This window comes from Drosophila melanogaster, chromosome X (assembly GCF_000001215.4).
Source record: "Drosophila melanogaster chromosome X".
Taxonomy (NCBI): Eukaryota; Metazoa; Arthropoda; class Insecta; order Diptera; family Drosophilidae; genus Drosophila; species Drosophila melanogaster.
In genome coordinates this window covers 3,352,059-3,365,016 of record NC_004354.4, presented here as the reverse complement: position 1 = coordinate 3,365,016, position 12,958 = coordinate 3,352,059, and the positions used below count along the sequence as shown (strand labels likewise).

Genomic DNA, 12,958 nt, shown 5'->3' with positions numbered 1-12,958 from the left:
AATCGCGAAAGTCTCAAAAACGAACGTTGAGCAACACTAGATCATTGGAAAATATGTGCTATGAATCATTTTTTGCAATAATTAAAATCACAAAAATTGTATAAATTTTTTTTATTCCATATTTTTATTTGAATAAGTCCTTAATGTTTGTGTAATACATTAAGTCATTGCACTTGTTACCTAATATATGCAATGATTTATTTGTTTAGATACTAACTTCTTTAAAAAAATTGAAGATATAGAATAATGGAAGTCAGTGGGCTTAGAAAGAGTTTTGAAAGCTTACGAATCGAAAAGCAAAACAAAAAAGTCCAGCAGAAGAAACACAAACGCTTTGTGCTAAGAAAAGTGAGAAAAAAAATAACAAAAAAAAAAATAATCAAACAATAAAAAACCCGAATGTTGCGAATGTGGAGGGTAAAAGAAAGAATGCCAAATAAATTAAAATATTACATCGCTGACCCTGAACCTCGTTTTTTTCGTATTGTTTTTTTGTGGCATTTGTTGTTGTGCTAACGTATGTATGTATGTATGTATGTATGTATGTATGTATGTTTCAAACGGTGGGCCGAAACCTTTTTTTCGCGTTTTTTAATACTTCATTATTGTGTATGTACTTGAATTTGAATAGCGGAAACAACCGTTTTATATAATCTCTGAAATTTTCGAAGAATTCAGATAAAAGCCAAGCTTGACTTTTTTGATATCAAGAGTACAAATAATATAGTAACTCATTAAAAAAAAGATTTAATTTATACATGGTTACCATATAACAAGTATTGCTGCTGGTTTCTTATAAAAAATAAAAAATAATAATAACCACTGGCAATACAGAATGAAGGATATTTTTTCGAATTATATTAAGCCACTTTTATCGAGTACAAACTGTAGATCAACCACAGTGTTCGCAGCTCACACATTCCATGATATTGCCACAAAAATGTATTATATTTCTTAATATTAAGCCAATCCAATCTATATTCAAAGCGGCAGTTGATCAATTGAGTGTGGAGCGTGGCCCACTGGTCCATTCCGGTTCGCAGCCCTTTAGAACGTACACAGTAAGAAAAAATGTGCAATAATTGGCAAAGTGCAAAATTAAGGAAAAATATGCTCAATTTAATGATGAAATCGATGATAACTTTGAAGCGAACATACATACATTGTTTTATTGAGATCGCAGTGGCAAATGTCTGTGCTTTTTTTTCCTGTGTAAGAACTGGCAATCGATGGCGCATGACCAGTGTATGGAAATGTCCAAACAATCAAAGCGATCCGCAACCAGTCCGGATCGCCAGCACCTGCCCAGAGTAATAGCACCACTGAAACCACTGGAACCACTGGAACCACCGAAAAAAAAAAAAACCCACCCAACTCACCGCTCTTCCGGGTTTGATCGCTGGATTGCGGCTCGTGACACGTGACAAAAAAAAAAAAAGATTGTAGCCAATTGCCTAATTTGATTAGAGAGGATCGTATCGAATATAATTCGAAAGTGAGATGGTACAAGATGTATTATTGCATTCATTGCACTTTAAAACTAAGTTTACTAAGAATATTTTAGCGGGCTATGAAATAATGGCATTCATTGTAAGAGATTTACAGTATCTTTACTATTAAAATTGGATCTCGCAAAAAAAAAGGGGGTAACCAGTGTTCGTATACCCCTTTTTTTTTTGTTTGTTGCCAGTGAGAACGATGTTTTCCGTCGTTTTGTTTCCATTTTATCTAACTTGCTGTAGCAACAAGAAACTCAAAACAGAAAAAACAAAAAACACGAGCAAAATAACAAAACGAAATTAAACTCTGCGGTTGAGTTTCTATTTTCCCACGCGCCCAGAAGGCGAAGGAATATGGGAAAGCAGAGAGGGCAAGATAGGCGATGGTGGGTTTAGCATTTGCTGGCTTTTTATCACATTTGTGTTTTGTCAGCTTTTCCACGCACACTGGTGTCCGATTAACTTTTAAGAAGTTTCACGCACTTTGCCCCACAGCCTTGACACGCATGACGAATCGGCTACAGATAACGATTTCTATTGGGGATAAATGTACATAGGTACATACATACATATGTATGTATGTATGTGCAGGAATCCAAAGATCCAACCACTTTGCTTTATGTTGCCAAATACCAAAGCCAAGTAACTGACATTTTGCACAAGCACAAGTGCCTCAATCTATTGCGTTGCATTGTTTACTTAACAACACTGTTTTCATTCGCTAATAAGACAGCAAGCCAAAAACAAAATTTGGCGCGTGGAAACAAAATTGTAAGACCTTCCGCTTTGTTCAATAAAAATATTAAGAAATAAACAAAAATTGGTGAAAACGAAAACTCACAAAGTCAGACATTCCGGGCTTCTCAAATTCACTTCTTGAGAACGAAGTTCCTACTCTAGAAAATCGTTTTTTAATGGAAATTTAAAACGCATCGTTTTTTTTTCCGCTGGTTTCAAGTGCAAAGCTATATGAACATAAATATATGCTGATAGATCAAATCGAAAGGGGTGAACAGGGGGCGGTTAGCAAAGCACCACTTGAAATAATTGCGAATAGGAAGCAACGTAAAGAATTTACGATTTTTCAATTGCAAAAATATTTTCAAAAGAATTTTAAAGAATAAATAATCATAATTTTTATTATCATGTTTTTTTTTTTCTATTTTACATATTTTTTTTTGTAAGCTGTGGGAAATACATAAAAAATATTCTTGGTTGCAACGAATTCGAAATATTTGATTTGCAATTTTCTTTGATTATACAATTTTCATTCAATTTCGTCTCGAAAACTTTTGTAAATCGTCCAAAATATTTTTGTCATCACCTTTCGAAATATAAAATTACAAGAGGTTTAGGCATTCTCGATTAATAAATGACAAACAATATTATTATTGTTATTGAATTACAGGGCTCATTGTGTTTTTCAATAATCAATAATTTCCATTTCTCAAGCGATGTGAAAAATTGAATTTCGCTGTGTTTGTGCATTTTTCTGCGTTTTTCTGCATTTTTTTTCTTTCGCTTTATTGAACGGAAAAAAGTGTCAGCTAAAGTTGGCCAAAAAGCAAGGGACCAAAGTGTACTAAATTGCGCCGTAGACACAACAACCACTCGAAATAAAATAAGATAAAAAAAAACGAAATAAAATAAAATAAAATAAAGAAAATGCTTCGAAGGCCGATTCTGCAGGAAATGTCACCTTATACGACACGAGAAAAAATATTCGTTGACACGGCAGAATAAGTTGAACATTTCTGTCATGGATTTGAATTCAACATCTACGCAGTTGCTTCAGAGTTCAAGTCAATAAAAAAAAGGCAAATGGCATGGCATATATAATATGTATGCTTATACATAATTCAGAGATATATCTGAGGAACTTGTTTCCATGTTTGTGGAAAATTTTCCATCGGTGATTGTTTTTAAATACACCAAAATTAAGACAAGATGGTCAATAAAAAAAAAAACAGTACACAGTTAAATGAATTGCTCGAAAATACAACGTTTTTTTCCTGTCTTGGCTTCAGCGGAAAATCGAAAACTAATTTCGTAGTATACATATTATTCTGAATTCTGAAATATTAAAATGTATAATAAATGTCGATGATTTTTTTTTTTTTTTAATAACAATACGTTTTATTGGAAATTATGTACCTGTTGCTATGAGTATTCTCGAGATACTAAAATATATCCGATTGAAACTTGTTCAGACGTTAAATTTTCCATACAATAAAATAAAATAAATACATAAAACATACAAATAAAAGTGAACGCAAACGCAAATTAATGACACGTGTTGGTGATAAGCAAAGAAATATACAAAAAAAAAAAAAAAAAAATGAGAAACATAAAACAAAAATACAATTGAAAATGTGTTGTTGATCCCTTTCCCACCGCCCCCTTTTCACCACCCAGCCAACGCCCTTCACAAAATCCAACGAACTACAGTATGCTGAGTTTTTAAGCAGAATGTCAAAGATAAAGAAATTAGCATGAAATAATAAATTTATCTCGAGTGTGTGGTGTATCCAACTGTAGCCAGAATTAGAAAATAAAATGAAATTATTACAAAGCCGAAAAAGTCGTGAAAACTTTTTGTTATACTCGCCTACCTGTTGTTGTTGTTGTTGTTGTTGTTGTTATTTTTAGTGTGTTTCTATTTGCTCTGCTGTTTGTTGTTGTTATTGTTGTTGTTCCTACATTTCGTCTACAGTTTCGTTTTTATAAGTACGATACGCTACACGGAAAAGGCGAGTCTTTTATGATTCTTCAGGGTGTGTATGCAAAGTAAGGCGAGTGCTCCATCTTTACAAACAATAAAAAGTAATTAAACAAAAATTGTGTAATACATTTAGAAGCTTGGGAATATGTTAATCATGGTTTGTGAATTTTAAAAGAGCATTTATCTATCAAGCATCTAAACTGAAATCATAAATAATATGCATAGCCAACACTAGTTGGTAATAATATGTGCAACTAAAGTCGTTAACAGCACTGCATTTTATCTAATTCGCATTTGAATTTTTCGATTTCCAAATGTTTGTATGCGATTTTTTCAGTCGGCTATGCCGCTCGTTGATACAAATATATGTAGATAGTCAGTGAATGTTTCACTTTGGCGTAGTTTTTTCCGCCTCTGTTTAGTTTTGGCTCTTGACGACGAGTTTTCGGCGTTTAGATCATTGGCCTACCTATCTGCCCCCCCCCCCCTCCCACGGGCAACAGCCCCCTCAAATGTGTTTCACATGCGCCTATGTCTGCGAACTGGAAAGTCTTTAAAACTAATTTGCGAGCAAACATTATGGATTTTGGCAGGCCCAAAGGCACAACAATAATAATAATAGAAATACTTGAAAGGGAAGCAAGAAATTTGCGGTCGAATGTTAATTGCCGATAAATGTTTGGAAGTCGAATGAAATCGAAGTAAAATGAACTATGTTGCTAAATTGATGTTACAACTCTATAGGCAGACGTTTCGTGTGGCCAGTAAAAAAAAGGGGTTAAAGTACTTTAAATTTCAGTTTGCCGACATCACACATTTTCTCGCTGTGTTCGAAAAAACATATTTATTCGGTGACATTTTGGCATCAAATCAAAAATTCGTACATAAACTATTTTTGAGGCGACAGTTTCCCCAAAAAGGAGCATGAGAAGGGGAAGGGGGGAAGGGGCGAGGGGCTGAGGTTGAGTCGGCGGCCGCGACTAAAACGTTTTGTTTTGGATTTATGTGATTTTGATGGAATCACTTGCAGACAACGGCGACAGTGTCCAAAAATAAGTGTAACCAGGAAGCCAGGCGAAGCAGCGGCGAACGCTGCCTTGGTCACATTGATCAACTTTAGAAACACCCTGAAATTAAATGACTTCGTATGTTAAATCGATAAACTATTTCAATATATTTTGCATTCGTTTGTCTTCGAACATTCGTCTAACATCCAAATCGTTTCCTCAGATGTTGTTATGTGCCCGAAAAAAAAGAGGCATACCCCAAACCATTTTCCATCGAGGGAAATTTCGAGCGAATGGATAGAATAAATAGTCGAGCATACGAGTTTTCCATGTTAGATACTTAGCACGGGCTAAAAATCATTTTGAACAATAGATAAATGTCATGCAGCTGGCTTCGGTTTGCTTTTTGGCTATATGCCTCTAATTCGACTATTCTAAATATACGCTAAAAAAACGATGAGGGCCGACAATGGAACTGACCACCTAATTTGGTGCGAACCAACCGAAAATAAACAAGAAGATCCGTGTAACTAACTCCTATGGGGATTAGGGGACATGGACCATATTCTCAAAGTGCAAACATTGGGGGCACTTGGCATTTGCTCTTATCATTATCGTATAACTATTACCTACCTATGTATGTATTGTATGTAGGTAATATGTAGCCTATATGGATGCCGATTATGATGGTCTCGTGCGCTTCATAAAAAAACTGTGCCACTGTCAACATTTGCATATCACTTTCGTTTCGGTTGTTGATACTGGTAATATGTTAGGAGCAAACACTGTTTGCGAGAAAAGAAACATTGCAATCATATGTATTTCATAACGTTAAGCCATCAAAAGCAAATCAATTCATATACAAAATGATAGATCTTTGAAAGTATTTCATAAAATATTCATTAAGATATTCACTTCATTCGATATTCGATACTAACTATATAAACTTGATCTGTGTGTGAATGAGTTAGCCGTTGGCTCTCTTTTCGGATTTCAAAACCGTTTTTCGTATCTTTCGGGTAAATGGTAAATCTTGGGTCAGAAATTATCATGATGATCAAATAGCTCCTTGCCCCTCGTCTCCTTTTCGTGTGCATTATCATTATCATTATCATGATGATCGTTTGTCGTCGTCTTAGGTTTTTTCGTTTCATTTGACAGACGTGAGAATTTTGTGAGCAAAGAAAACGGACAAATATACAAACACACAATGATAACAGAGCATATCTGGGCACACACACACACACACACACACACTTGCGCAGTGGAAAATGTTTCAGTATCGCCCAGATACATATACTTATATCTGTGTACCGTGCAAACATATCGCCCAAAATGTACAATTCGCTGAACTTCATTTCAAAAAAAAAAGAAAAAAAAAATTTTTTTAAAAATATTGTATAATTTGAATTTTTTGGATAAGAGATCTTTTTTGTGCTTGTTCTAAATCAAATATTAAGACTCTGCTCAAAACAGCTGATATAAGAAAAAAATCGCTTCGTTGGGAATTCCGACCTGCAGTTAAGACAAAAAGCGCGTTATCTCATAGATACAACCGTGTCTCTCACACATATCAAATGTGGCTACACACAAACACTAAATACTCACTCGCTGCTCTAATTTCTTGATTACACTCGACCAGAGGCTGCACTGGGCCAAAAACGGCATTTGTCCAAGGGATTAGCATTCCAAATGGATGGCAAACATGGTGCAATGCTACACTTGAAGAAATTTTCGATTGAATGTGTCATTCAAAATACATTTGAAAACTGTGCATGCATATTTGCTAAATTTCGTGTGCAAGACATATGACACATTTTTTTTTTATTTTTTTTTGTTATGTACATACATATGTACATATACATTACCTATCTATCGCCTCCCTTCGCCTCTTTTAACCTGTCTATCTATCGGTGTCTACGGGCTTCGTGGTGATGACAATCGTGATGATGATTACACAAGTGCGATGACAACCAAACGTAAGGGCATCAAAGAAAATGCAAACACTGAATTGTGTGTAAACAGAAATTGATAAAGGAAAAAAAAAAAAAACAAAAAAAAAAAAAAACAGGTAACGCAGATAGAAGAAATAAAACTCTGCTGGATGAAGTGGTGCGTGGAGGAGCTCAATGGAGTAGAAACACACCAGACACACAGTGGATTCTTCTAGTTAAATTCATTAAATATTAGCTCGATAAACTCCATGGCTGCGTCAGCGAATCGTAAAACACTAAACACCCAGAAAAATGTTGCGATGAAAAGGAAGGCGGAGTAATCAAACACATTGAGACAGTTTTTCCAACAGTAAGTTCTCGATATAGGGAATGGTAAATTAAACTTTCAAAAAAATCATAATGGAATCGGAAGTGGCACACACGCTATATCCTGGCCACAAAGACACTCTTCTTACATTGACTGCTCTTCAATTGAAAATAATCGGGTTAGTTGATATATATATATATTATGCTTAACAAGTGGGAAAAACTCTTTCCACTCACTAGTTTTAAATTTTTTTATGATTGATTTGTGCGCGCTATTAAGATTCCATATCGATATCAATGGCGACGCGAGTCTTAAGAGTCAAAAGCCCACCGCCATAAAACAAAACTCGCTGGAGGGGGGGTTCTATATGTATGTGTATGTATATGTATATGTATATGTATGTGTGTACATAACATAACGTATAGCGCAACAGGTGCGTATCAGGTTGCTAGGCCTATGCGCCACGCCCCCCCCCCCACATCGCCGCCCTCAGCCCGCCACGAAAGTCCAATTCGAATCGGGTTTTTGGGCTGATTTATTTTTTGTTTCATTCGGCTGGATAGTATTGATAAATTAGGTTTAAAGCCCTTTCGCTTTACGCTTTGCGAGTTGCGTGTTAGTTTTTGGTTTCTAGTGTTTATATAAGGTTAAAATACAAAAAATAGCTAATTTTGGCAAATGTTTTTAATAGTAGTAGTAGTATTTCCCAGTTGGCAGATCATAGAACATAGTATGTCTCCATCAAACATTTATTGTAATACATTTATATATTATTGGATTAAACATTATATAAGTTGCTATATATACTAATAAGTGAGCAATTTCGCTTGCTAACCCGTGATTTATTTAAATTTGATGGAATTTCACCCCCCCCCCCACCGGGTTTTCGTTTGGAAAATTTTCCCAAACGATAGAGGAAAATGGGTTGTAACTACACTTAGCGGTAATTAGTGACGAAAGTTGGACGCACAAGTTGCGGCCACTTGCGATTGGGGGCCTCGAGTGCGTGAGTGACTGGCTACTTATGCCCATTGGATCCAGAACTCGGTACTCAACCCCCGCCACCCCCCATCCCCCCATCACCCCCTTCCACAGGGTTGAGCTCTCCACTCTCTAATCTAATCGTGCAATTCCGCTGACCTCGCCTCGGTTTAAACTATCGTTCAGAATGTAATAAAAATCATAAAAAATTAAAAGTACCCACACAGATAGTACATATGTATGTATGTGCATAGTACATATATACACAGTTTTATTTCCATTTATTTTTTTTTCTTCTAAAATTTCTAGTTTCTAATTTCTAGTTTCGGATGGAATTGAATTCATTGAACTGGCCGTCGGCCCCTTGAGCCCAGCCGAGATAACCGTAGTTATAGTAGTAGTTGTAAGGCAAAGCATTTCTTGATTAATTTTACGACTCGGCATGTCAAATGTCAAGGCATACTTACTATATGTAGTGCTTAAGCGAGAGGGAATCATATTAGAAGGGGGGAGGGGGGGTGGAGTTCTTTACGATCGAAAGTAATAGTAATCGATTGCAATTATGCTTAGGATTAGCATTAATCCACTTGATATCTAACTACGCAACGATATGCTTGTTCACAGAACATAACACTTGCGATCTTGCTGTGAATCAGAATCACTGGCCAAAAAAATACATATGTATAATAATAATATGATAAGATAATATGATAATAATATATAATATGAACCATATGAAATTCAAACATTCACTTCATTTGTTTCAGAATGAAGTCGGCATCATTCACTTCGTTCATTTCAGCACATTTCAGCACATTTGACGGTTAGTTTATAGATTGCATATGCATATTAAAATATAAATATATAAAATTTAAATGCATTTAAATGATTTCATTTCGATACAGTCCAGTTTAGCACGCGCAAAGGCAACCGAGCTAAGACGAAATAGTGGAATACCAGAAATGTCGAGAAAATTCCAAATTGCTAAACGACACTAATCTAAGTTTTATTTAAATGACTAAACGAAAAACCGGAGACGGTGAATGGTTACCTGTTGCCAAGAAGTCAGCCTATACAGGTGGAAATGCACTGGCAGAAAAGGGTTTAGGCAAAAATTAAAAAATAATAATTAATTAAAAATTATAAAAAAAAGAGAGCTAGCCACAATGATTGTGTGTTGCACGTATTTCTAATTTTCTAATAACTTATTTGCATTCCATTTCATTTTGTTCACCACCACCACTTCTTTTTCGCCAGTGTACCGCTCGGTTCTTTGCATCTATTAGCGGCCACTTTTCCCTCGACATTATTTCTTTTTCCATATCTCGCATCCATTGTTGGCTGCTCCTCGCTTACCTGTTCCAGATCCCAAAATCTGGTGTTCAAACAGAATTTAGCCGACAATTAATACGAGGCTTTTGGGGTTCGTTAGTTTATTTACTTTTTTGTCTCTTTTGGTTTTTTTTTTTTTTTGTTTTTTATTATTATTTTTATTTTTATTTCTATTTCGTTTTTTTTTTTTTGTTTTTCGTTATGAGCGTTATGCTTATGAGCGTAGCGTTGAAGATGCTCAGATACAAATATCGTGTTTCTAGTGGCTGTTGTATAAATTTTTAATGAATGAGTTAATTCCCCATTTCGTAGAACTGCCAATAATAATATTTAGTAGCCGCCCTAGAGCATTGAACCTACCTACCCGGTTCTCACCTGTTAATTGCTTGTGTGTACCAAATGGAAAAAGAAATACGGAATACGTATTAAGTAAATGATATTATAGTGGCATTCGTGTCCTCTCTTCGTAAACTCGGCCGTAAATGTCATGCGAATTGTAAACAAAATGTTTATATATCCATATCCGCAAACAAGCCCGCATAGATAGATATAGAGATACAATATATTGTAGTTGGCCTAAGGTAACCGAATTTTCCGTTTTCAAATTTTCCACGGCTGCACATGTAAATATTTACAGTGGCAGCTGATAGGCTGAAATGCATTTCTCAAAATCATTTTGGGGATCGTGCAAGTTTGGTGTTTATTTGTGATTATCTTAAGAAAATAACTTTCAAATGTTTCAACTGCTGCTATCTGTATTTACGAAGATGTTTTTCAAATTAACGTCTCCGATTGACAGGGATTTTGATTAGAAATGATTCCCGTTGAAGGATGACTGCGATGTAAATTGATGTAATATATATGTATATTTAAAGCATTTTTAGATGTTCTATTTGGAATTTATATATCACTACGATCTCTTGCATATTTATGTTGAAGTTGTTACTCTTCACATCAATTGGGAAACAGAAAAATTCAACTTTGCTCGGTGTTCTGTCGAAAGATTATTGAATTGCGAGCAATTGCCATCTATTTTGGTCAAAATTGTTACTGGATTCTCCAACGGTGCAATGACAAACTATAATACTTAGGAGCATAAAAAATGCCAGATGTCATTGCCCCCACACCCCCCCAAAAGATTCGTGAGTGTGTTGTGTGCTTTGATCTCTGATTTTTTTTTTCTTTTTGAACAGTCATCGCCAAGATCTTCGATCGTTTAGCAGCAACTAATTATGAAGCAATTCCATTGCAATGCCAGCGATCTTCGCTATTTTTACGTTTTTATTTGCTAACGCTTGTGTTTGCTCTCAAACACAATAAACAAAAAGGTATGCAAAAAACAAAAAAAAATAAAACCAGACTAACACTTCGCATACATTTTACATTTATAGTTTCTAGTTTTTGTGAAGGTTGCCTTTGTTTGATTTTTACGAGTCTTTCAAACATTTTTGTATTTTACGATCTAAGTTGCGACCAGTTGGATTTTGAATGGATCTTGATTGGATTTCTCCGAGAGTAAACCAAAGCAAGATTATCGGCCGGAGTTTCTATGCACAGAAATTTCTATACAGAAATTAATTAACATTTTTGTTTTTCATATAAAACCTAAAAGCTAAATATAATAAATTCAGCATTTTATAAGTTCACTTTATTAGCTAAATACAAAACGAAAGCAATCTGAATTTCGGAATAAGTTTCGATATCATCCGGAGCATATCTCGAAATGAAAGATTAGTTTATGCAGCGGAAATTCTGATGACGCAACGAATGAAACTTTCCAGAAATCCCCCAGGGAATTAAAAAGCACTAATCGCTGCCCGTGTAGAGGAGGGACCTTATCGATAAGCCTTAAAAGGTCTTTCAAAATATCACGCCCCACTTGGGTCCCATGGGGATGTTTGATATGCTTAGCTGGAAGTGCGAAAAAAAAGAAGAAAAATAGGGAGAATAATAAAGTGTAAACAAATCAAACAGGGGTTCTTCTGCGTAACCCCTATCACTAATGCCCATCCTCCCCCCCCCCCACCAACGGGAACCTCCCACCCCGCTTAGAAACCAACCCCCCCTCCCCCTCCTTCGAGCAACTTAGAACCACAGCAAGGGTCGTATTTGCGGTCGCAGTTTGTTATCCATTCAAAGCAGGCGTTTCCGCTCATATTTGCAATTACAAATCCAAACCAAAAAAGCTACAGAACTCGGCATACTCTCTACTTTCTCATTCATAATAATGATAAATGGCTATTGTGACTGTTAAAAGTTTATAGTTTATATTATTTGTTATAAATATTTGAAAAAAATGTATGACAATCTCTTATTGCCTAGGGTATCATTACAGGCGATAGCCGGCATTGCGAATCGCTCTTTACAAATATAATAACAAATATAACAACAAATATAACAACAAATATAACAACAAATATAACAACAAATATAATAACAAATACCATTGAACAACCCACACAGAGGCCCTATTCATATATTCTCAGGCTTCTTCAGGCTTCGCTTTGGCCCGTCAATGCCAAAAGTCAAAGTCTGACTCTGGATTAATCATCAATCAAAGAGCTGAAAGTCAGAGAGACAAAGCCGCGATGGCATAAATTAATCGCGAACTGGCAAAGACCCCAAGCGGGGTTCCTCTATCCGGATCTTGGGAAAGTATATAGCATTATAGATAGCATATAGTGCCCATTTTGATTTGAGTGAGTGAAGATATCACACACCGATTCGCTTCACTCAATGAAATGTTACTGTCTTACTGGACAGCACTTCCGATTTCGTTGGTTATGTTTCTGTTTTGGGATCATTGGTTTGTATTATGGCTCAATCTTTTGAGTTTACAATACAAATCACTTGCGCATAGTTACAACATTCTTCGTTCTTTTCACTTTTTGTGTCTTTTGGGAAGGCAAGTGTTGCACTTGGATCACGATCTTAACTTCGTCAAGTTGTTGCGTTCGTGAAGTGTATGCTCCAATAAGCATAAGCATTTTGTGGTTTGTAATTAAACGAGTGGCAGAGGGGCTTTCAGGGTAGCGGATCATGCAGTTAATGCAAAAGGAGTCTAGAGTATGCAGGGTATGTGAAATTCTGTACTGAAATTTGTCTCTATTTCGTTGCGATTTAAAATACAGTGATGGAGAAAAATAGCATGCGAA

The 12,958-nt window shown here is 35.6% G+C and overlaps 1 long non-coding RNA gene across 1 annotated transcript; it reads right to left on the bottom strand.

The window, feature by feature from the left end:
• Window positions 1–956: 956 nt before the first annotated feature.
• lncRNA:CR46243 (long non-coding RNA:CR46243) lies at window positions 957–1,331 on the bottom strand. Its single transcript, NR_133507.1, has 2 exons — window positions 1,163–1,331; window positions 957–1,045 (listed from the first exon to the last, which is right to left on the bottom strand). It is a non-coding gene; the product is annotated as a long non-coding RNA:CR46243 (long non-coding RNA).
• Window positions 1,332–12,958: the final 11,627 nt, after the last annotated feature.